Source organism: Anoplolepis gracilipes, chromosome 2 (genome assembly GCF_047496725.1).
Source record: "Anoplolepis gracilipes chromosome 2, ASM4749672v1, whole genome shotgun sequence".
Classification (NCBI taxonomy): Eukaryota; Metazoa; Arthropoda; class Insecta; order Hymenoptera; family Formicidae; genus Anoplolepis; species Anoplolepis gracilipes.
The window spans coordinates 6,519,088-6,544,761 of NC_132971.1; the positions used below are offsets into that span (position 1 = coordinate 6,519,088).

General features: G+C 43.2%; 1 long non-coding RNA gene across 1 annotated transcript in view; it reads left to right on the top strand.

The window, feature by feature from the left end:
• Nucleotides 1-10,444: 10,444 nt before the first annotated feature.
• LOC140676464 (uncharacterized) overlaps nucleotides 10,445-25,674 on the top strand; it is a 132,474-nt gene continuing 117,244 nt past the window's right edge. Inside the window, exons 1-2 of the long non-coding RNA XR_012048563.1 lie at nucleotides 10,445-10,760; nucleotides 13,760-13,829. This is a non-coding gene — a long non-coding RNA (uncharacterized lncRNA). The remainder of the gene's footprint in view (nucleotides 10,761-13,759; nucleotides 13,830-25,674) is intronic.

The window sequence follows — 25,674 nt, forward strand, 5'->3', positions numbered from 1 at the left end:
ACGATAGAAACGATTCTCTCATCAAAGAGACGAGGTTCTCACTCTCTCGCGACTCTCCTACCGTCTAAGAAACGACGGATGTGCTCTTCCGACGTCGGTTCTCCGAGCGTCGGACGATCAAACGAAATCATTGAGTCGCGCTAAAGTGCAACGATATCCTGGTTGAAATTTATGGCCCGCACGATCGTCGTCGTTTCTGCGGCGACGTTGCGGGGTCAGGTTGGTAAAGTAAATACGCCCTTCTTTTTCCACGGTACTATCCTCCTCGTACACACAAGCCGAGGAGGAGAGTAAATTTATCGGCGCGCCGGGTACTGATAGAGACACTCATGAATAGATCCGCGCTTTTCGGGGATCGGTTATATAGAGAGGACGTGGGATATCCACGGGTGAGGTTGATGCTCGTAGAGGCGGGGAACGGTCGAAGGAGACTACTAGGTCTGCGGTGGTCGACGTACTCGAGAGAGCGCCCGTAGAGAGGGGCAGAGGGGAGAGGGTGGGACCTGCGGTGCGGCGGAAGGATGGTTTGGCAAGGCCATGAATATTTCGCCAGCGCACTTATTTATGCAATACTTTGCGCTGGCAGCTTTACGGCGGCTCCCTCTGTCTCTTTCTCTCCCTCCTACACACACAACCGCCGCCGCGCCGCCCGGGCTACCCCCGAGTAGCGCCCGGATAAATACGGCGGCGGTCCGTATACGTCCGATAATATATTACGTTTGAGCGTTTTCGAGCTGTTTAGAGGGAATCTACGGTGCCAGCGAGAACGACGGTGCCAGCGGCAAAGAGAGGAGACAGGAGGCGGAAGCATTTAGCTCGCAGCCGCCGCCGCCACCTCCGCCACCATCCTCGCGTCATCCTCGTTCTCGCCTCTCTGCGCGCCACCCTCCCGAAAACTCGCCTCCACCTATTTCTACGCTACACCTATCACGACCACCACCACCTACCTACCTACCTATCTACCTACCTACCTATCTACCCCCCCGTGCAATAGTTTCCGAATAAATCCCCGATTCTCGAACGCGCCGCGCTGCTTTCCTGCTCGGATTTATCCGTTCCCTTCCCCTCTTTCCATCCACCTACAAGCCTGCACCCGCGCGCGGGATGCCCAGGCATAGGATAGATCGGGTTCTCGGTCTCCCACTTGGCTCCTCTCTCTCTTTCTCTCCCTCTTTATCTCCCATTTACATTATCTCTCCTATTCTTTCCTTCTCTACGACTAGCGATCGACTGTCCTTTCTTCCTGGTTTCTCTCTCTCTCTCTCTCTCTCTCTCTCTCTCTCTCTCTCTCTCTCTCTGTTTCGCGGCGAGAGAGGAGGGATGAAGCGAGGAGGATGATACGAAGCAGCCGATAGAGAAGGCCCATAGGAGGGTGGCGGAGGGTTACCTCGTCGGCCATTACTCGAGCTACAAACAACCCCTCCGCGAAGCGAGGAGGGCCTTTTGTTGCGGCAATTGGCTAAACGGTCCGCCGAAACAAACGAGCTCCCGCTCCGGAGATATATGTTAAGATCTCTTCCGATTTCCCTATGCGTGCCTCGCACGAAAATGCACCGGGGACTGGGATATTACGGCGTGTATAGAGAAATGCAAACTGTTCTCGACATGAATATCCGCGATACACAGGTCACAATGTGAGTGACACGCCAGTGGAAAGCTGGACATGCGACATCAACGATGATGAGGACGATGATCGTCGCACCCGTTATTCACCGATCCTCGTCTCATCTACAGTCGCAACTTTCAACAGCGCGAGCGAAAAGCCGGGGCTGTTAAAGGGTGAGGGAGGAGGGAGACGAGAGGTGTGCGCGCCGCGCGCGCCGTTGTGATTGACAGGAGGCAATATGGCTGTGCGAAGGCTCCCTTTTGCTCTTTGTCGGCCGCGTTACGCAAGCTGTTGCACCCGCATCTGCGCATTCATGCAAAGTCAAACCGTCCGCCCGTCCACTCTCGTCCATCCGTCCGCACGTCCGTCCGTCCGCCGTCCGTCCGTACGTCTCTCGTCTCCGATAATCGCTCTCGCACCGTTCACCGGGCTGCTGCTGCTGCTGCTGCTGCCGCTGCCGCTGCCGCTGCCGCTGCTGCATTTTTTCGTTCACTCTCGGAGCGCGGCAGAGTATCGATTCCCCGGGGTTACAAGCCGGCTTCAAAGGTATATCGGCCGGCCTGGAATACTTCTGAGCCGGCTTGATATTGAAATACTACCGAACACTATCGAAACACCATCGACTGCTATGGAAATAACGATAAGCGAAAAGGGACAGATCCTGCGGGGACGCGATGAAAAAAAAAAAGAGGAGGAAAAAAAATTGCGCTGCCCCGTTTTTTGCCGAGTTGGTGCAAGTGAAATGGATCGACGCGCGGATGGCCGGCGGGTGCAAAAGCGTTTATATTTTTTTTTCTTTTTTTTTTTTTCAAAGTACGAAACTTTACTTTACGCGGGGCGAAACACTATAGACGGACGGCGCTCGCGCGTCGTTTATCGTGATGCTCGAGTCCATTCGACTTTTTAGGGGAGAAAACATTGCGTGTATAATAAGCGCGACATGTCTCTCGATCTGTTGGATAAATATAAATGCCCCGATTATATCAGAATAATCGTTTATTTTCATTTCACTCTCATTTTCACATTTTACTTTTATATTTTCTTCACACTGTTGTTGCCGCGAGATATATCTGGAAGTAAAAGCGTAATAAGTTCACGCTTTCAAATTACAATGATAGATCATTTTGATATACGAGGTAAAAGTTTACCTCTCTTACACGACGCGGATCGAATATATGTGGCTGGAATATCTCTTTCGACGATGAAATCACGCCAATCGGATATGCAACGGCCGTTATTCTTGGCAACATTGGATTCTCGCAGATGTACGAGAGAGGACTGATTCACTCGTCTCTTCGCCGTGGCCATGCAGATGCGGATGTTTCCATTTTCCGAGTTGCGGATTCCGGAGTGACGAGACATGTGAGCGAATGAGAGTAAAAAAAAGAGAGAGAAAAAGAGAGAGAGAGAGAGAGAGAGAGAGAGAGAGAGAGAGGGAATTGCAGGTCGTACGAGATGACGAGGATAAGAAAGGTTGTTGGAGCCACTGACGAGGAGACGGACTTTAGAATTATTGTGAAAAGAAGGCAGCGTCGATTGACTGACATCTCTATAGAGCCGCCATAAAGGTATACTAAAGTGGAATGAGCACAAGAGGGCCGCTCGTAACTCGCAAATAAATGCGATTTGAGGTAGAACGGAGGGAGGCAGCGGCAATAGAGAGATCTATTCACAAGGTCGGTCGAGTTCCAACGACCGGGGAGGAAATATTCACAGTGAGAAAATGCCACCCACACTGCCACGCTACTCTCGTCCCACTTCGATGAATGGAGACGTTTCTTAGAATGGCATGCGACAGAATTTCCGGATTTTCTCCTTTAACTATATGATAATTTTTTTCGACGTCGTTATCAAAAAATCCCCCGATCGACATTTCATATTTATATTGTGTCTTATTAATACATTATTATTTAAAGAAATATACAACGATATTAAATCTACCGTGTTCGCATTTTGAATTAATTTAATGTAATTATATTTCACGTAATTACTATATATAACTATTATACAATATAATTACTATATAATTACTATGTAATTATTATATAATATATAATATCTTTTTTTAAATACATAATTATTATATATTATAATTAATAAATTATAATGTGTAAAAATATATAATATATATTTTTTCAACATGTCAAATATTACAAATTGAAATAATTTGTATTCACACATTCGCTATTTAATCTCTGGTAATTTAATACAAGATTAACAAAATCGTCGTGCGATATAGTTTTGAAACAGCAAGCTTCCTCTTCTGAAATTGACCGCCCGTTGCTGGGATCTCGTTAACGTTCGGGCGAGAATGTAGAATTAATTAATTGCGCGACGCTACGCGTAGTCTGTCTGGAGAACGGTAGGTGGTAATGAATGAAGGCGTTACAGGTATCCCGGACACGCTTGTAATCGTTAAACGGTAATCGCCGCGGAACCGTTGGAACGAAATAAGATGTCATGAGAGCAGGTGGTCCTCTACACTCTCTCTCTCTCTCTCTCTCTCTCTCTCTTTCTCTCTTTTCACGCATACACGTGTATCCGTAAATACTTATGTATTCGTCCGTCCTTCGTGCTCGCGACTCGCCGTGACGTTTCACTTTTCTCGGTCGGATCCATTATTACGTATATGCTTATACGCATGCACTCCGTTGCAATATCTTCTTCCTTCACCTTCTTCTCTTTCTCCTTTCTCTCTTTTCTTCCTTTCGTCCACAAATGAAAATGTTTGGCCAGAGTCTCCGCGCACACAATCGGAGAGTCCGACACAAATATTTTCTGTGAGCGCTGAATCGCGCGCTATTACGATGGGCTCCCATAAATCATGACGCTCAGGGTGGTCAGGTTCCATGGCCGGTTTCACGACGTTGCTCTCTGTTCGCGTTGCGAAACGCGATTTTTACGAATATAGGCTTTATTAAATATGTACAACTTGCATCGGCATTTGGAAATTGTGAAATACTGTAATAATATAATTGATGACATAATCGAATTACATAAAGCTTATAATGGATAGTAAAAAAATACTCCTAATAGATTAAAATAGATGAAACTTAAAATTCGCGTTGTGAAAAAAGATGTGAAAATATAATACTCAAAGTAAAAGGTAAAAAGTTTTTTAGAATATAATCAAAAGAGAAAATACATAATATATGTATATAAAAAAAGCAAATAAGCCAGTGTAGTAGACAAGATACAACAAATTCTTTCATTATAGTTAGTGTAAGTCAAATATATGTATAACCATAAAAAATCACTTTTGATAAATAACGTATTAAATATTTTTTTTATCCATTTTTTAATCATCATTAATAATGCAATATAAACATTAGACTGAAAAAATAGTCAACCAGTAAAAAATCTAAATAATGTTGCAAAACTTACATTGTTCTTTTTGCTTATAATAATCGTCAATGAGATGACAGAAAAAATAATCTCTCATGCCTTTTGAAGACTACTATCCAATGAAAAAGAAAAAGAGAAAATTCAATTCCATCGTTTCAAAGATGTGTTTCTCAGCTAATTTGAAACTAGAATGCAAGAAGTTTCTGCAGAAAAGGCTCCATGTCACATGTACAAACTTACAAAGCTCTGTTGAAGAATAGCAATAAAAGGCAATAAGAGAAATCAAAAATATAAATTCGAAAGTACAAGTTATTACATAAGCACGTCAAATCAATAAGAATGAAAAAACCGAGACAGTGAAACATTATATCGTGCTGTTGACAATGTTCAGCTTGAAAATTCGTATTAAATCTAGACGGGATTATATGTCAATCTTTTGATCGTCATAGTAACGATAGCGACCACTTTCAGTAGAACGGCCTCGAGAACAATTTAACTTTACGAGAACGACATGAGTCGAATTACATCGAGAATACCTCGCAGAACCGCGAGCGCGAAATCTAATGGAAGCGGAAACTGAAACGGTTATTCTCCAAAAAGCTTTTAACATTTCGCCAAGTATTAAGAGGTCGGATGATTTGAACGAGAAAATCACGCACGAAACTTGACTTTCTAGTTAAAAAAAGGACGTATCTTACATTGTAGGTCTCTCTATCGTGTCTCACAATCGATCATTATCGATAGTTTATTCACGATCCAGATAAAACCAACATTGCGTTATGAGAAGATCTTAAACGAAAACACCGTGAAAAACGTCCAAAGGAAAATCTTTTCCGCTTCGAGGCGTCAACAAAAAAGGATTCGATTCTCCCTCTTACGCGCATATAATTCAGATCGCTTCCTCGACACGGGTGAATCCCGGGTGGCAGAAGGAGTCATCATCGTTCACCGGCCTCCCGCTCGGAAACGTTTACGCCGTGTACTGTTCGCCAACAAAGGATCTCATTGTGGTAACGGTCACAACAGATCGTCCCCCGCTGTCACGTCGCATTCAACATCGTCACGAAGCTGGTAGGGAAACGTGGCTTTTACGGGCAATTATTTCTTCCCGCTGCAACGCGCGCGATTACGCCGTGTGACCTCGAATCTATCCCGTAGTCGTAGCTTGTAAGCAATGACTCTGCCACAAACGCGACGACGGGGGGAGATGCACTCGTGCTGAGAATATTGTGCTGTTACCTGCTCACTCTCCTCGATTTTCAAAAGTGGGGAATCCGATTTTATGATCGCTCGTATCCTTTACATAACAAATAGCAAGTTAGTGACAACAATACAATCCCGCAGTGAACTATATGTAACAAGTATATAGCGTGTATGTATATAAAGTGTATATAGAGGTGTGAAAGTTGTTAGACTAAAATGAAAAACAAAGACAATTTTTTGTACATTATTTTTAAAAATTACCGATACTATTACAAGTAATTTTATATTATTCCGTTTTAATTGGTAAAACGAGTTATTTTGTACAAAAGTATAAAATAACATTTTTTACTAATTAAAAGAGAAAACATAATATGTATTTACAAGAAGATTTTATTATATATTTTAATATATTTTCTCAGAGATAAAAATTTGAATTTAGCTGGAAAAATATTAAAATATAATATTATCATGGCCAGATAGATAACTTAGTTAGACATGCATCTGCATATATTCTTTTATTTTAATTTTATTATGTATATTTTTTATACATTATTATTTACGCCAAATTTAATTTATTGTATTTATCAAAAGTGTTTCTTGACCTCCCTTAAAAGTTAAATAGCTTTTACAGTCGAGTTCGACGCACGTGCTTTCTCTCGGTTCAGCGTCGCGCGAAACGGTAGACTGTTCTTACCTACACGGATAGGATCCAGCCATCTGTCAAAAAGTCAAAATATACGAAGGGTCCGCCATTGTGCCGTGGGATCCTGCGGGATTGCTACTTAGTGTTCTCCTATATACCCGGTGTCGGCTATTATGAGCCCGAACGTAGCTCGCCTGTTTTGTAGAACATCTGTATCCCGTGATATCCTACTGATTTCTATGTCCCTTCATCTCGTCCAAGAGATATAGGAAGGGAGGGAGGAAAATGGGAGCTCTCAGGCGCGGAATCAGCATGCCGGAATATATCGCCTATATCTGGTTAGCCGGGCTTGACTTGCACGCATCAATATACCGCGCCGTACAATGGCACACGAGATGCGTCACGATCTCGGCGTTGGATACGCCGGAAAAGTCGCCAGGAAACGTGTACAGGAATCGCATTGTGCCTCGACAAATCGGGGCACCGTCGTCACACGAGTTTTCTTCACACTCGCCATACATCGCCTATACAAGGCCGATTTTACGGCGACAATTTTACGCGTGTTCTTACAAACGAAAGTTACCTCGCAGCGAATCGCACACACGTTGAAAATAGCCCCAGAGTATCTCGAAATTCGGCGATGACAAGCATTTATACGCGATCAAAATGTTTTTTTTTTTTTTTTTTTTTCACTCTTCATTATAATTTCGAAATAAATGTAATACAAGTATACAAACACACGTCAAGTTCCACAACAGTATGCAACAGTATTTGAAAGCTCGTTCGTGCTGTGTTTTTAATCGAGGTTGATCTTCGAACAGAAGATACTCTGGGCGGAGTTCCATTCGGTCGGCTATAACCTAATTTTATGTCCCTCCGGTTCCTGCTATGAGCGAACAAGTTTAACCTGGGTGGGGATAATTACCGATTAAAGAGATTAAATCCTGTGGGGTATCGATTTCGCCGGCCTATAATCGGGGAGGCCTTCGTTAGGTGACGACGAAGGAGGCAAGAAGGAGGTGAGGAAAGGAGAAGGACGGAGAAGAGTGGAACTCGCCTTTGTTTCTGATTTGAGGGGCATCCTTACGAACGGGTTAGCCGCACCAGTGATCACCGACGCTAATTACAGCGGATCAGTCCGGGCGAGTTTAAAACTCATTCCCCCTTTTGAGTGGTGCGCGAAAGGGGCTTCTCGCCTGGCCGCCGATTGGTCGCTCAGGATGACACGAAAGTGCTCCAACATGGCGCCTTATCTGATTTCACTGTGCGAAAACTGCGGGGAAACGCGAACCGTCACTGTAACTTCCGGTCCGTCTCCTGGTTTATTCGATTAGGAAAATGTTCCTGCCAATTACATCCATTAGAAATAGCTGAGAAATAGACAGGCTATTCTTTTCTTTTTTCGCTGAGGGAAAATCTTTTTTTTCCACACAGCAGATGAAATAATATTTTCCTTCTTCCTTTCTATCGCGTATAGCTAGAGTATCTATATACGGAACAGCGATGCGACGACGACGGTGCGAAAATGCGAAGGAAGGTGACGACAGAGGGTGTATACGTTGGCAAAGACGTTAAATCAACATTTTTATAAACTGCTTAGTATTCATAGGCTTCGCAGGTGGAACCGCCTATAAAACGAAAACGAGAGGGTTCGATTTTCGCGGACGAGTTAAAATGGCACCTACACCATATTCCGTGCGTGAGACGATGGCGGCTATAATTTTACAGCGATGATATTGTCGTTTCCGCGCGCACGCGTTCGAACGTATATACCAGGTAAATATAATCGATGAAAGTTTAAAATTGTTCTCATAAAGCGCAAGAGCGTATAGCTAAGAGAATATTTATTCTTATATTTTTTAATTTAAAAAGAAGAGAAAAATAGAGATTACATATCGATCGTGTAATTCTATATCGGATATCTTTAATGTGTAAACGTTACACTGTGATTATGATTATAATTTCAAGATCAAAATATTCAACATCGAATTTGCATTAGACGCACGCATTGCGAGTTGCCGAGTTTTCGACAGCAATAGCAGCAGATCGCAGCCTACTCAGATTTGAGGGAGGCTAAAGGGCGGTTAAAGGATAGCAGCGCGATGGGGGGGGGGGGAGGGAGTGTGGGAGGAGAGGCCGCCGATGGCGGTGGGTTAGGGTAAAACAATCACGCAGGGCTCATGCATGTTAATGCGTTGTTAGGGGCGCGTGAGAGAATCGGGGTTGCCTAGGATTGAATGCCCAATATCAGCGAACCGCCCTCGAAGCCCATACCGTTTTCCTCGATTCGCTCAGGAACCAATATCAATCTCGTCGTCTCTCTCGCCCGCGTGCATGCTATCACGCAAAAGCGCCCCGGTGATTGTAACTTCCCCGTTTGGTACAGCCCGCGCTTGTTCGTTACATTTTCATTTTATTTCTCCTCTCTCGCAGAGAAGAGAGAGAAAGAGAAAGAGAGACGTTCGCTCGTAGAAATTATTTCTAAATGCAAATGATTGTTCCGCGTTGGTTGAAGCCAAGTAAGCCGTTCCACGTATGTATTAAAAAAGACGCGTCAATGTCGCGCGATTTCATTCTATCGGAATATGTTTCTCATGCCGAAATAAAGTTTGAATAAACATCCAATCCCACCGCGCAAACTTTCCAAAAAAAAGAAAATGCATTATCGCGTTCTAAAAATTTACATGCGCGAATTTCTCGAGATTGACGCCGGGAATCTTTTCGAGTAGAATGCAAAATAAGTAGCTCGTTATTTTTGGAAACCAATATCCTTGAGAGAGCTTGTTACCGCTCCTCGGCTACTTACGGTGCAAGAACATATCGGTAGCGAGGGATCGGGCGAGAGTTAAGGAAACTACATCAACTACCGAAGGCAGTTGATACGAAACTAGTTTCGCGGCCTAGGATACACGCGGAGACTACACAGGGCGCGGGGCCTAGGGCAGGAGGGTGGGAGTAGGAGGACTTGACTGTTTGCCCTTCGAATGGAAGTTCTGGAGGTTGAGGGTGGCCGCTTCGTGAAGCGGAGTGGTACTTACCAAATCGACACGGGGCCAACTCAATACATCAAAGACCTTATACCCAACAGCCCTGGTTATATGGACTACTCGCCTAGCTACCGGCGATGTCCATACATAATCATGGACCGTCTTTGTCCCTCGAAATTGATTTATTATTCAAAGTGACGCGTGTTTCACAATGTGTATTTACCACGATACGGTTTCGGGACCCGACGAAACACGTCGGGCCACGTAGGCCACCTTTGTAGTCGTCTACACACATGTACGATAAGAGGTAATGTGGGTCTTGCTGCCTGGCCAACGTATACATACATTTCTCGATGATACAAGTCTCTCTTATGTATGTAGAATATTGAGAAAAAGAATTTTCACAGATTCACATATACCTTTCTTCGGTTATATTTCCGTAATTTCAAACCACGAAATAGACAACGAGAGAATAATTTCGGTTCATTTTAACCAAAAATAAAATTCAGCAAAATATAAAACTTGATAAATTAATTATCTTCTTCATATAATAATGAATATTATAAATTGTTCCTTCCGTTCATTAAAATTATTTATAACACATAAATATCTGAATAATAATATCTCGTCTTAACGTCTCGTGTGTGTATGTGTGTATGTATAAAAAAAATATTTAATTTATAAAAAATATATCTAAGAAAAAAAAAGTGTATCACAATTGTACGATATGAAGCTTGAGTGTACCACAAATCGCGTGTTCTTTGCAGTGGTAAGGAAGAGCGCTTGCTGTTCCGGCAGCCAATGGAAATATTGACAGAAAACAGCCGTACGAAGTTAATTAAACTCGCCGAGCTGTGTTGCTCGGGTACCTTGGTCGCGCCGGCCGGCATACACTTGGAGTAGTAATTTCCTGATTGTGTGTGCGTGGATCAGGACGACCGAACCGAGTGGACAAACAGCACGAGTTTCCCCAGTGGTACGTGTTTCTAACCCGAAATTGTGTCTTTCAACGCTGTGTCCACACTGTACTTTCGCCGTACATCGCCGAGCCTTTGGCTGATTAATTCTCCTCCTCGTCGTCGTCGTCGTCATCGTCGTCTTCGATCGACCGGATAAAAACACTAGTTAATCTCGGTTTTAATTTGCAGTGCCATGTCATTAAAATAGTGAAATTTTATAAGAATTAACCTTAAATGCTGGTAATATGTTCATTTACACAAGTACAGTCGAGAATAATATTTGTCGAGAATAATATTCTGACAAGAGTTAAAATTTGGCTCTCATTCTCAATCTTAATTTTCCCTTAGATTTATATAAATTATATATAAATGATATATAAATTCTAGGGGATTTAATTTATATAGGAATTGAGCTCTTACTTTGTACATTAAATAAATAATAAACGAGCAGTGTATAGAATAAAGAAACTCTCGATAAATTAAATTTCAAAAGAGAGTCAATTTTCCTTAATGTATCAAAGATTAAAAATTAAGGTCGAAAATGGAAGAAAAATTTGCAAGATAAGAGCTATAAACGACATTCTAGTCTCGACACTGAGCAAATTCCTCATACCATATTGCCGCATATCGACCGCCCTTTTACTTGTCACGTCGCGTCGTGTGTCGTCGGATTTAAAGCATATCGTCGCCCGTGCACGAATATCTTGCAAAGTAACGCCACGTCATGCTCGCGCCTTTCTCGTCCAAGCTCCAAACGGGTCCAGCATTTCCTCCAGATGTAGGTATATCCTCTTTCTCCTCTACGTTGTCCGTTCCTTTTGGAGTCCTTTCTCTCTTTTCCTTCTTCTTCCCTCTCGTTCTATCCGACGTGTGTGTTTGCCCTCTCCCAGGGTCCCTGTCTCTCAGGCCGGCTTATAATCCTGAGATATGAGCGCGTATTACGTGGAATAGTAAGTCGCGAGAAGCTACCGGAGGATGCACACGGCCAACGGTGTTGAACTCCAACGCGTATAAACCTCGAGGGGCAGAAGAGAGGGGAAAATGTGTATATTATATTCCTAGAGATCTACTTCGAGACTAACGTGCAGCAAGAAGAGCAGATTACCTGTGAAATCTAAATCAAGATCACGAATCTTTTGTAGTTCGAAGCAACCGGATAACAACTTCAAGGCTACTCGGTATATAGACATTAGCCGCAAGATTTACGGCTCGTGTAACTCGTAAATAAAATCTCACGAAATATATATTCGCGATAAATCGCGATTGATTCGTTGTATAATATAATTATCTCGATGCGCTTAATCTGTTATTAATTTTATGTAATAAGAAGCCGATTTTTTTTTATTACAAGAACATGAGTCGAGAGATTGCTAGCGTGAATCTCGTGCTGTATATGATCGATATTAATGTACGTTTTGGATATACGTTGTTTGTTAAAGCAAGGTTCTTTCTCCATTCAAATCTCTTGGTATGTCCGACGAATATCTCGCAAAGTCAAAGTCGATATTAGAAACGCGAGACCGCTTTCTCGTGCTTTTAATCAACATTTGACTTTATGTATGCGAGAAAACCTAAGGAGAGATAGAGTCAAGATGATAGGCAGAGATGGACGCGTACGATAAGACGCTTAGGCCAGGAACCAACCAGCCGGCTACCGTGCTGCGCCTTTTCCCGCGAGGAAGACCACCCCAAGGGTCGCGAGCGGAAAGAATGCGGCCCGAGAAAGAGAGAGACAGAGAGAATGAGCCTTCTCCTCTAGGATTTCATCCGAGAGTCCTTTCCCGGGATATCACATGTAACTGGAATTATCGCCGCACAATAGGCGAAATCCCCGTCCGTTTGCCTCTTCATCAACCGCAGCGATCTTGCCGCGAGAATGATTCAGAGCGAGAAAGAGAGAGAGAGAGAGAGAGAGAAGAGAGCCGTTGTATACCAATAAGAACAAGTAGAATGAACGGCAGAACGTCGCGATGGCGCGGATTCACATTGTTATTGTTGTTCGGCCTGTGACGTCGACCATGGAGGCAACCAGCGACACAATGAGTCCCGTATCACGATGGATCAAAGATTGCGAGCGAAAGAGAACAAAAGAGAAGGCGAGAGAGAGAGAGAGAGGGAGGGAGAGAGAAAGAAATGAAAAAGAAACAGATAGAGAGACGAGCAGCCACGAGAGGGTGGAACGAGTGTAGGATGAGCGAAGCGAAGGGTGAACGTGTCATAACTCATAACTCATAAGCTGAGAAACCCCATCCTCCTTAAATCTTTGCGAAACACACTGGCTTTGACGTTTAGCCCGGGCAAGGAACCGTTGTTACATTATGCAGCAGCGGCAGCGTCTTTCGCGGAGAGAAAACTTAGGAGAGAGAAAGAGAGAGAGAGAGAGAGAGAGAGAGAGAGAGAGAGAGAGAGAGAGAGAGAGGGGGGGGGGAGAGAGACGAAAGGGGGAGAGGGGAAGGGAACGCAGAGGAAGAAAAGGATGAGATGTCGGACGGATAAATCCTTTTTCGTTGGACGCGAACAATAAAGCGCCACCGTGTGCAAAATAGCGGAGGGGGAGGGAAGAGGGCCCCGATGCTGACTGAATTAGATCGTCGTATCGCGTCCCATTCACGTGACTCGCGGTGCGGCCACGCGTGGATACGATATCATTTCTCGCAGGTGTGTTCCCGGTATTCGGCCGAGTCCGTTCGCGAACGAGAAGGATTTTGTACGGCCTGATGCGATTAGGAAGGGACCGAGAGATTCTTTTCGAGAGCGCGATATCTTTTTTTTTTTTTTTTTTTTTTAAATTTGCTTGCACAGCGGGATACTATTGTACGAGACTCAATTCTTTCGCGAGAGCGACGTCAGTTCGTCCGGACTGGATATTCAACCTCTTGCCTAGAATTCATTAAATGCGCATTCTATTCAAAACGAACTTTGTTCGTTTAAGATTGTAAACTTTGATTTCAATGCAATAATACAGCGACAATTTCCTTGCCTTCTTAAACAAAAGCGTAAACTTTTTCATTTACAGGAGTCATCGAGGAAGAGAATCAGGGTGAGGAGCGCAAGAAGGATCGACGAGATGAAGAAAAAAGAAAAAGGTAAGTTGTGCATGATACGATTACATGACGCAGTCGGCTCCGGAAAGCTCGGAACATAATGTTCCAAGAGGCAGCGTCTTCTTCTTGCGGCATTCGTCGCAAGTCTCCTCCCGACTTGACCCGCGGGCCCGCCGGGTTAGATTCCTACGCGGTACCCTCGCGTACACAATGCGAGTTATTGCGCAGCGTCCGCGGGTTCGCCGCTGGCGCCGGCGACCGACTTGGTCGCATAAATCCTACCGAGAGTCCCGATCTCGTACGAGAAGTTTGCCGGGCCTCGAGTCGTGCTTTCCTGTTCCTGCTCGCCCTCTTCCTTGCCGGTACAATCGCGTATTGATTCCTGTAATAGCGAATACTTGATTAATCTTGTCGAGAACGAAAGCTTTGTCTGAAGGAAAAAGTCTCTTCGCTCCAAAAGACACGAGTTTGCGATGGATATTTTAATTCGACAATGTGCAGTGAAAAAAAGAAATATGTCTCTTATTTTGAAGAGATTAATCCTTTGTTCGAGAGAAATTTGCAAAGGAATATATTACTCGTGCGATAGGCGAATACTAATTTAAGGGTGGACGCTATATACATATACCACCGCGGCTAAATGTATAGCAGCTTGACGATCCATTAACCGTAACCGATGAATGTCCGTTAATTAAGGCTATTTATATCGGTAAAATCGAGTGAGAGAGTAAGGGGGGAGAGAGGAAAACGAATTGTTCGACCTATCTTCTCTATCCCGCGTTCCGACCGCAACCGCTCTATTCCTCACCGCGTCGCGCAACCGCCTAAGGGCGGAAACTGGAAAGTTGCCATATTGGCGCGGACGAGGACGCGCGCGGAAGAAGGGTCCGACAAAAGAAAAAAAAAAGAGCGAAAGATTATCTCCCGGTTTCCCGCATCGCGGATGAGAGGTCGCGAACTTCGCGCGCGATTATCTTATAAAAATTCACACGGGTCGTGAGATACTCTCCCCTTCCCTGCTTCGCCTGAATGTTACTATGGAAACTAGAGTTCTTTCGTTCGTGCTGACATGGTTCTCGCAGGAGTAGAAGAGGACCGGAGAGCTTACTGAGGCTCCTCTGCTTAAAAAAAAAAAAAAGAACTGCTGATATCTTACGTCGGATTTCCGCGAAAATTTTCTCCAGTTCTCTCTCTCTCTCTCTTTCTCTCTCTGTGGTTTACGTCAAATGGAATCGAAAGGGACTTTACATCGTTACTGATTCTCGTGACGTTTACGGAAATTGTATTATAGTTTGTCACATCGATTATATCCGGTATAAAAGTATCGTCTCGCAATCGATATTAATCGAGGTAATATAATCCATCTTGACTGTTCGTATCGATTCAGCCCGATTACATGGGGATGCAATGATTTTCCTGCTCGTTCATCCGTTCTACGATAAAACTCGTGCTGTGGATTTTTAGGATACAATCTTTTCTTCCCCTCTCATTTCACGGTGGATATCATAATCTGACCTTTCTCGACGCGCGGCCCTATCTTAGGCGGATCGGAAATTGTATTCGAATGGTTCTCGAGTGAGACGCATCGAAGGTGGAGCCGATCGAGGGAGAGGGGCAAGGCAAGTCGAAGGAAACGTTCGAAGAGGTAAAGGCCAAGTGGCGAAGTCGAGAAAGGGGCTCGAGCGAATGGTAGAGAAAGAAGGACGCGAGGGCAGGTCTCGCGCTCTCGGCAGATAATATACTTCACGAAGTACGCTCGTCAAACACAAGCGCGAGCAAGCGGAGCCCGGATATATTAGAGGATGCATCTCCATAAAAGTTGGAGCCGAGCAGCGAGTCAACATCCCCTCGCGCATAAAGAAGAGGGAGAGAGAGAGAGGGAAACAGACTTGGCCGAGGAAGAACGAGAGGAATAAGAGACCCGGACTCGCTTCTTTTTCCGACTCAAAAGACTCCGGGGAGGGATGGCGAGGAAGCGTCTTGCGGCAGCAATCACCGATATTGAGGGTTTCATTTCGTCCCTACGATGGTAAGAGCCTAGAAGAGGCAGAGGATGGTATAGTTTGTAGGAAGCGGTGAGTGGCAGGGAGGGAGACGGGCACGACTCTCGGATCAAGGATTCCAAACTGGTCCAGAAGAGTACGTGCTACCGGATGCACGGAACTATCTCTGTAGCTTTATCCTTCACCGACTACGTTGCAGAATTTGGTTGAAAAGAAGATAAAGAGAAAGTTTTTGAAGAAAATTGTTGATTTGATGAAAAATGCACACGCAAAAAGAAAGTCAGAAATATATATTCTACTGCAGTCAATAAATTTCGACATCTTGTTGTACAACTTGTGGCACAATGTTTCGAATCTTTTTTTAACTCCTTTCGTGTTAAAATTTGTTCAAGTCAAAGATTAGTAGAAAATTTCGAACACTTGCTATCTGCAGATTACAATTTGCTGGAACTTTAATTAAAAGTTAATCCAATGGTGTCTGTATCCTACTGGTTTTAAAAATCGATTAGACGTTTGAAAGTACTAGGATTATCTACAAATAATTAGTAACCCGACATTAAATAAATCTTTTCCGCCATGGAGTTACCTTGTTTAGTTCATTCTTTTGTCAAGTGGAATTCTGTCTCACCATCATTTCGAGATGAAACGAAATTCTTCTTGAAATCGACGGACATCGATAAACACTCAAACGACAAACCTGTAAAGATTTTCAATTTAACTTGTAAAATACACATTAAGAAAACCTGAAACGAATAACAGCGTCGGTCAAACATCTTTCCCAAAGCCGTCACAGCTTTCGCGACATTTCTGAATTAATTAGACAAGTGGAATGGCACGATTGATCGACTGAGAGAGGAGATTTTCCAAACAGCTGCGCTTTTATATTCACGCCAAGTCGATGAAACGATAAAAATGAAAAAATTAATATCTGTATGCTATAAAAAATATTCAAAAATATTTTTCGACAATACTCAACATTTAACTCCGGTCCCCTGCAAAAGAACATCCGATTGAATTTCATCTGATAATTAAATCTGATAATATACCAGCGGGAGAGAGAGGGGAAGCTTAACAAGAGAACCGAGCGCGAAACAATCGAGGCCCGTTCGGGCAAAGTTAATCCCGAGGTAAGGAGTGTTTGGTCCTGCAAAAGAGATTAACGTACTCTCGTCGCGACAGGACGGATAGTTTCTACCTTCCTTCTCCTCCTGCTCCCCCTCTATCTCGCTTCTCCTCGGTACGGCAAATCACCGGGTTCCTTCGGTCGCGCAAGACCAGCTTCGCACTTCGTGCACAGCCAGCGTTCCCTTAATCCGTATTCATCAGCAGTTATAGGCATCCACGAGCGCAGAGTAAGAAGCTAATCCGGCTCATCCGCGCTCAGCTGTGAGAATGCTCGCTGCCACGCTTCTGGGTCATCTTCGAGATATGTCCGTACAGCTTCCAAAGTAGCGAGTCAAACCGGCGCGAACGATCGGTAAATTCTCCCTCCGACAAATATCGTAGCTACAGGAAAAAGAGCTAAAATATCTGAGTGTGAGAATTTTGTGTAAAATTAATTTCAATTATATACCGCGGATACGGAAATAAAAAATATTGCAAGGAATATCAACGTGATATCGAGATATCTTTGACGATGGAAAATCATTCACGCGAAAATACGAACGCAGCTTGAAAGTTCGAGGGAAAGATAAACCGGATGCGTTGGTAGACGATGTCGAATAGCAGATGGTTTTGTGCGCGGGTGTACGTTTCCCTCTGGATATTTGTATCCGTGAGAGAGAAAGAGAGAGGGCGTCGCGACGCGTGCGAAGCGAAAGAGAGAGAGAGAGAGAGAGAGAGAGAGAGAGAGAGAGAGAGAGAGAAGCGTCGTGCCGATAAATCAAATTGACTGGTGCGACGTCGGGTGCAGCCAGAGAGTCCGAGCCCTTCCTCTCCCCCCTTCCGTTCGTCCCGAACAGAGCGGTGACCGTCCATATACAACGTGTCCAATCGCAAATCCCTTTAATTCGTTCCTTGCAGTATAAGTTTAATCCGAATTAAACTGCACGGGACGGCACATAAATTCGACCCTTGGCCGAGCATTAAAAGGAACGGCGCTCTCCGACATGATCAGCTCTCTGCATCAAGTGCTTCGAGTATTGCCGACGGCCCATGAAATCGCGTCGTTTCGCATCGTACAGTTATTGCGCGCGATATCGTGATTTTCTTCGCAGTGTACATACATACGTCGGAACACAGCTGAGTCACACTGGAAAACCGCAGCACGCCCCGAAATGTTGCTTCAATTTTCTCACATTGTGAAATCTAAAGGATTTCGATAGATTTAATTTATATAGGAATTGAGTTTCTACTTTAACACACTTTTCCCTCGCAATATGAAGTAAATTAACAATTTCTTACACTTGAAGGTTTAAAAGAGAAACTTTTGGCAAAAAATTTTCAATAAGTTCAACAGAGAGTGAACTGATTATTTAAAGTATTAAAAAAGTAATTGTTAAATTAAGCATTGAAATCAAAAGTAGGAGAGAATTTTCTACTCGAATATAACTTTGAGGTATATCGAAAATATATTAATAAAAATATGTTACCATATATTAAAACGTTATCCGATATATAATACCATATCCGATATATAATATCATATTTGAATGTATACTTGTGGAAAAAATCACGAAATAAGCGATTTTCATTCACGCCTTGGTAATTTGTTCGTTTCTCAGAAACTTCGAAGAATGAGCGAGCAACAAATTTCAACGAGTAAATTTCGACGAATTGCGAAACTGCGCTTTCATTGACGGAGCGTCGACGAGGTTCCAAGAAATCCGCTGACGTTCTTGAAAACGATCAAGTTGCGTTACACAGGAAGTACAAGTTTCTGCATTAGTACACGGGACCCCGGATCCAGGAAACAGGAAACGGCGTTGCGAAACGTTGTCAGTATTTGGATTTCGGTGTAGTAAGCACACACAAGTAGCTAGAAACCGCGCGTTTCTCCCATCGATATTGAAAATCGGACGTGTCCATAAATTCCTCAGACATTGTCGTATGTATAAATTGTTAAATAATAAAAAAATAAATAAAATTTTTGATTATTACGTAGAAAAAAAGGAATAAAAATTATCATTTTAAATATTGGTCATACGTGTATCTTAATCGACAAAGCGTTTCTGCGAAGCGTCTCTTTCACGACAATGCGTGAAAAATGATCATTAAACAATACCAGGGTGTCACGAATGCTGGTAATGAGAGATGCACGCGCGTATCGCAATCCAAAAACAAAGGGAGGTGGGGGAAGGAAAGAGGGAGACGAATTTGTGTCGATACCGCTAGGGTGACTCGCCCGCCCTTTGTGCACTTTATGGGTTTGACATTACGTTATGATTATTCACGGGATTACTGTGTTTTATTACCGTCATTGGCTTCGGACGCGCTGCACGCGTCACGCACGGACCTTACGCGCGTGACACACCGTGCATTTGTAAATGTGGCTCGTTTCGCGTTAAGCAAACTGTTGGTACCACACGCAGTATTCGATTTTTTTTTCACCGTATATGTACATCCATAATATATAAACTCCAAATAAAAAAATATTACATATTTTAATCGGTTCTTTCTACAATAATTAAGACAAATAATTAAGACAATTCACAGATTTATATTTATCCTAAAATATGATTATTTAAATTACAATCATCAAAGAAGATATGTTTTTGACATTTTTTTCTACTACGCATATTACATATGATAGCACAAGTTTTTTTATAATAAGAGAATGTTGTTAGAATGTTGAAGTCGGAAATTGATATTACATAAATAAGTTGGGTATTTGACCCTCGATTGTCGCCCAAAAGCTGATGCTTCCAATTTGGTAGCTTCGTCGAGAATATTGGTATCATATAGCAGTGGAAGGTACAAGCAATAATACGGGAGGCCGATCATATCAAACGCCGCGAGTCCGGCATACCTGAACTCATTCGTCGCATATCTATAGTATCCGGCTATCGATATGAGATACCTTCGAGGGGAGCGCGATTATCCACATAAGTCGGTTAACGTCTATTGCCGCCATACCTCTTGTGGAACTTCGTGACATACCACGTGGCTTTCCCTGCAGGGGCGAATCCACTTGTTTCATGACGAATTCCTGCGGTTCTTTTCGTCGGGGATACTCCATCGTGAGATTTTTCTGTCAATTCCAATTTATATCGGGAATCCGTAAATAAAGTATCTGTCATTTAACCAAAAAACAAATATAAAAGAGGCTTATTGCTAATTAATTCCGTTTTTATATCATAAAGATCATAAATCGCGCGTTTCCTTATTTTATTTTAGGTCTTAGGCAATAGTCTTGCGTCTATCGTTGCTGTTCGTAAATAAACAGCATAACTGTAATTGATTCCCGATGAATGCTCGACAAATGTCACACAAATATGCCGGATAAATGAGCAATATATTCGATTTATGCTTCAACGGTTTATTCTTGTATCATCAATTATTCCATCATACGCGATCATCTCGCAAAATATCCCGTGACAAATCGACCGTCTATAATTATCCGGTGCGCGTTTACGAGAGCGTTTCTTTAATATTTGACGGGGATACAAAATCGTAAGAGGATCATCCGTGTAGTTGCGAGTGTTACATTTATTATTTGTCGACAAGTACAAAATATCTCGACCCGCGCGAGCGCATCGCTCTCTCTCTTTCTCTGCGTCTTCGTTCTCGTTTGGCAATCAACCAAAAGTTTCCTAACGACGTGGCACGGCTAAACTTCGCCGCAGGTCCTCGAAGCTACAACCGTGAAAGTCTTCGATCTCTGTTACCGACAGCACGAGATAAATTTCGTCGTTGTCGTAAGAACATACATCTCGCAGCGTGGGCTCATCTGGAAACAACTACGATGTAGATGTAGCCTTTCGTTTCTCCGATCGACAACGTTCATCAATATCACGATATATAATCCATAGTTCTTGTCAAAAAGAAACTCTCGGCCACGTTCTGGAGAGATGCTTCGCCGATTAATCGGTTCTTACATCCTGAGGAAAAGCCTCTATGTCATATCGTGAATTTATCCGAGTCAAACTTTTGCTCCTATTATCAACCTCAATTTCCTCACGTCTTACAGTTTCTAAACGACTTTAATAAATTTAATTTATATAGAAATTAATCTCCTATTTTATATCTTAAATAGACTATAAACAAATAATTTCTCACTTAGAGATTTAAAAGAAGAGCTGTCAGCAAATCTATAGTTTAAATAGTTTTAAAAGAAAATTATCTACTTAAAGTATCAGTAGATGTCAGATTGAAAATTGAAATAGAAAATAGGAGAAAAATTTCGATTTGAGTATCTTGGAAAAAATCATTCATTTATGTAGAGTTTTTAACATATGATACTTATATTAATGCGTAATATTCAGAGAGAGAGAGAGAGAGAGAGAGAGAAAATTAGAGAAAGAGAGAAAACACAAATATGGGCTCGTATAAATTTTCTACATCGATATTTCTTGATACACTATCGTGCTTCGTCTTCGGAGAATTTAGCAAGGTTTCGTTTAGTATTAACGCTACCTGATACATAAGCTCGTATATCTTAAACGGCATCGTTACGCATTATAAGCATGGTAACAAAATAACTAAGAATTTGCCACGCGCACAACAAAGTTGTACAGTATATCATAAAACAAAGTATAATATATAATCGAGAATTATCGTGATTATAATATTACCAAGATATCTAAAAATAGTTTACACGAGATGTTATTATATATAGAAAAGATCTATTTTCGAAGGTGGAAAATTGTGATAATATAATAGAAAAGTGACATATTAAAAGATATGAATTTATATAATACCGATTTAAAATAGATATTATTTTTGGTGCAATCGCGTTATTTTTATTCCGTCTCTGATGAAATATCATATTTAGTTATAATCGGATCGCACACACACCGAAATACTCGTCTTTTTCTATATATTTTTTTTTCTTATTTTATTTTCATTGTCGCTTTAATCGTACGACGGATATACGTGCAAGCGTATACAATGAGAATGCGGGTGCACAATGAGACCGGAGGGAGACGAAGAAAGAGTCAGAAGAAAAGAGAGAAAAGGACGAGAATAAGGGTCGGAGGTCAGTCGTATTAATATCGCATATCGGACAGCTATGGGTGAACCCACTGGGGCCGTCCATCGGGCCGATATGAAATCATCGCGTCAGGCGTGGGAGTGCTTCGCAAATAGTGGAGCATAATTGGAATCCGTCCGGCAAACACGGCGTGGGCGCACTCCAATCAATCGGTCGCGACGTTTTCTTTCATCGACGTAGCGTCATCGGTAGTATAGTTTTCGGGCGAGCATGGAATGTAAAAGAGCAATAAAAAAGCATTCTTATTATAGTTTGAGAGTACTTTTAATTAATTCAGCGTCCCGAAAAAAAGAGAGAGAGAGAGAGAGAGAGAGAGAGAGAGAGAGAGAGAGAGAGAGAGAACTTGACATTTCGTAACGCGAAATAAATTTACGAGAACGGTAAAGAGAGCAGTAAGAGACTCGGACTTGCATGCGAATGGCAATCAATCATAAGGTTAAACGAGCACTCTTCTCGCGGGACGAAGTGGCGACCATGTGTGCGTCTCCAAGGAGAAAGAATTTTTCGCGGAAAGAATTAGAACGCGCGCGCACAACGAGTCACACGTGTTCTCTCCTTCCCTTTCCCTTTATCCGCTCGAAGGGAGATATCTTTTCTCTGTTTCGGACGTGACGATCGTCTCCTTCGACCAGCTTGCAGATATTTCGAAGTCACGTCCGTTGGTCGCGCTTTCTCTCTCTCTTTCTCTCTCTTTCTCTCTCTCTCTCTCTCTCTCTCTCTCTCTTTCTCTCTGCTTCTCTCATAATTTCCTCCTTTCTCAGCAATTTCCGAAATTAATAGCCGGCTAAGTGGCGGTTAAATTATTGCCTCGTAAATATCCACGCGCCCTCGCCACGGATCCCGTTTCTATCTACGACGAGGGTACCAGGGGTCCCCAATTGTACTCCCGTCGACATTTCTCTTCTCCGCTGCACGCATGTCGCGAGTCGATCCCGATCTCGAGCGTATCAAGTTGGCGTATCTTGTACAAACTAACGCGCGACTTTCTCTCCCGTAACACAAGCACGCTCGAATAATCAAGTTTAACGATTCCACAAAGATTAAGTACTCTCGTCGCATACTCACGCTATACGCATTGTAACCGAGCGGAGTTATACGCTATTAAAAATCCGTTCAGCATTCACGCGGCGGCGCGGGCGCACGGTAGGCTCTGAAAGGAAAACCATTTATTATCTTTCTGTCAGGAGGGTCCCCGATTACCGCTGCATCGGCAGGAACGGTAACGAGCGCAGCAATTACCGCAGTTTTTTTTTCTTTTTTTTCTTTTTTTCATAGAACGATAGAGCGAGAGCGAGAGCGAGACGCCAGGAAGCCAGGCGTCTTGGCAGAACAATGGACCGCGCTTGCACTTGCTATTGAGATAATTCACCATCTTCCTGGCAAGTAGCCGAAGTTCCTGCAATCGGACATTTTCTTATACCGTGGCGAGATGATAATTTTAACAATTTATATGTACTTTGCTTTTGCCGTCTCGCGACGACATCGAAGTCGAAGTCTTTTCCTCATCTTCGGCGAGTGAAATTACGGCTCGTATTTCTCGTTTTATTATACATTAAAGGCTCGATCTTTCCACGATTATGTGCTCTCTTTTTGATTAAAAAACAAAATCGCACAGATTAATTATCGCACGCTTTGAATATTACACCTGCTCATGATTATATATTAATTTCGTATCCACGTGTAGATATTTCAATTATTAAATGATATCGATTAATAATTAATCGGCTGAGAAATCAAGAAGTATAGATCCGCATGAACCTTTCGAGCGAGTCGTATCTCAATGGATCAGCTTAGACACCCAATGCTGTAGTTGGTTCTCTCGCGGCATCTTCCATTTTCTTACGCCGCGCAGACGATAATTCCGACAATTAGATCGCGGCTATACGTTACGTGCTTTTTCCGCGGCGAGGGTGGCCAGGAGGGTAGCGGAGGGGGTAATACCGACAGGGGGATGAGAAACATGGCCGCACGGGCTAAGCGTCTCCACCTTTTTATTGTGAGCGCCAGAGGCAGAAGGCAGGATGTCTGTCTATGCGTGTGTGAGTATATGTGTATATGTATATATGTGTGTAAAACTGAGAAAGAATGAGAGAGAGAGAAAGAGAGAGAAACGGAATAGGAGAGACGCGGGGGGAGAATGAGAGAACGAACGGAAGGGTGATAAAGGAACGGCGGAGCGAGAGGAGAGAGATTCTCTCGGAGCCACCACCTTTGTAACCGGCTGGCTGGCTGGCGGAACAATCCGCCTGCACACTTATTCCGCTTCGTCGTACGGCGGGTAGGTAGCGTTTATTTATCGACGGTTGCTGCTGAGTGGCGCTATTTTAATTGCGCCCTTATACTCACCCGGCGCTCCGCGGGATCACTGCGTCCCTCCCCTCTCTCTTGAAGGTTCCTATCCTACGATTCTCTTTGCAAGCACATTGCTGGTACCACTAAGTATGTTATCGCGTATTCCGAGGCGTCTCTTTCCGCTTGGCCTGTCGGCGATAACGATAAGAAGAGAATATCAACCTGTTTCTCTCGAGATGACTCGTTTGATTTCGCTGAGAATGATAACGTGAGAAATACACTCGAGCATCGGATGTTACGGATTACGTGATAAAATTTTGGTCGATAGTTCTTTCAAAATTCTCGGAATGAAAATCGTTAATTAGGAAAAAGGCATTTTGATAACAGAAGGAAGCTGAGCTACGCGAGGAAGCTGATGATGATAAACTACGTATATATCGCGCTCGAGTAGGTTAAACTATCTACGCTACCACAAAGACACGACAATTTTTATATAATTGCTCCCTTGACACGTTCATCCCGGAATACGCTCTATGTATCTCTTTATAAAGCGACCATCTTTCATCCCGTGTACTAAGCGTGTGTCTGTTCTTCCCTAGCTTCTCCGCATCCGCGCGCATTCGTGTACGTGCGACTACCGTGCACGCGTGTGTGCGTTCTCGCGTGCCTCCCCGAAGACCCGTGTCCGGCGTATTTCAGCCGGGTTATCATCGCCAGATCTACAGGGACTACGCGAGAAATTATTTATTAGCGCGGGACACCTCCTTCGTTACCCCCCCTTCTCCCCCCTCTCTCTCTCTCTCTCTCCCTAGAGGGAAACGGAGTTCTTCCCGCGCGAGGCGCGTCGTAAAAAAGATTAACGAGCGTCTGACCAACCCCGACGCGACGACGGCGGGGAAAAGGAACGCGCGAAATCACGCCGGAAGACGGGCCCCGGCGCGGGTGATGAGGAATCGGCCGGAAGACGCGCGTTAATCACGATTTGCAAACGCGATCGGGCCAATCAACATTCCATTCGTATAAGTCGAATCGTCAGGTCAGACCGATTCGTTAGAGATGCAGATACATATCGCTCTTTTTCGTGCTAGAAAGAAGAGTCTTTATTCATTTATTAATTGTTTATTACATACTTTTTTTACTTATTTTATTAATAGATTATTTATTGATCGATTTTTTGGACATATTATTGACTAGTTATTGACATGTCAATAAATATAATGATTGAAAAAGTTATATGCGAGTACAAACGACGTAACATGAGAGCAATATACTTTGCATAAATGTAAATCATCTCGCCACTTGCGTTGAAAATCGCATTTATAAATTCACGCAATGCGAAGAGTCGAGAAAGGACAAAAATTTATTTTATCTTTGATAAAAATTAAATTGTCTTACCTTAGCCGCGCTATTCCTCCGGAATAGAAAAGCGACCCGAGTCAAA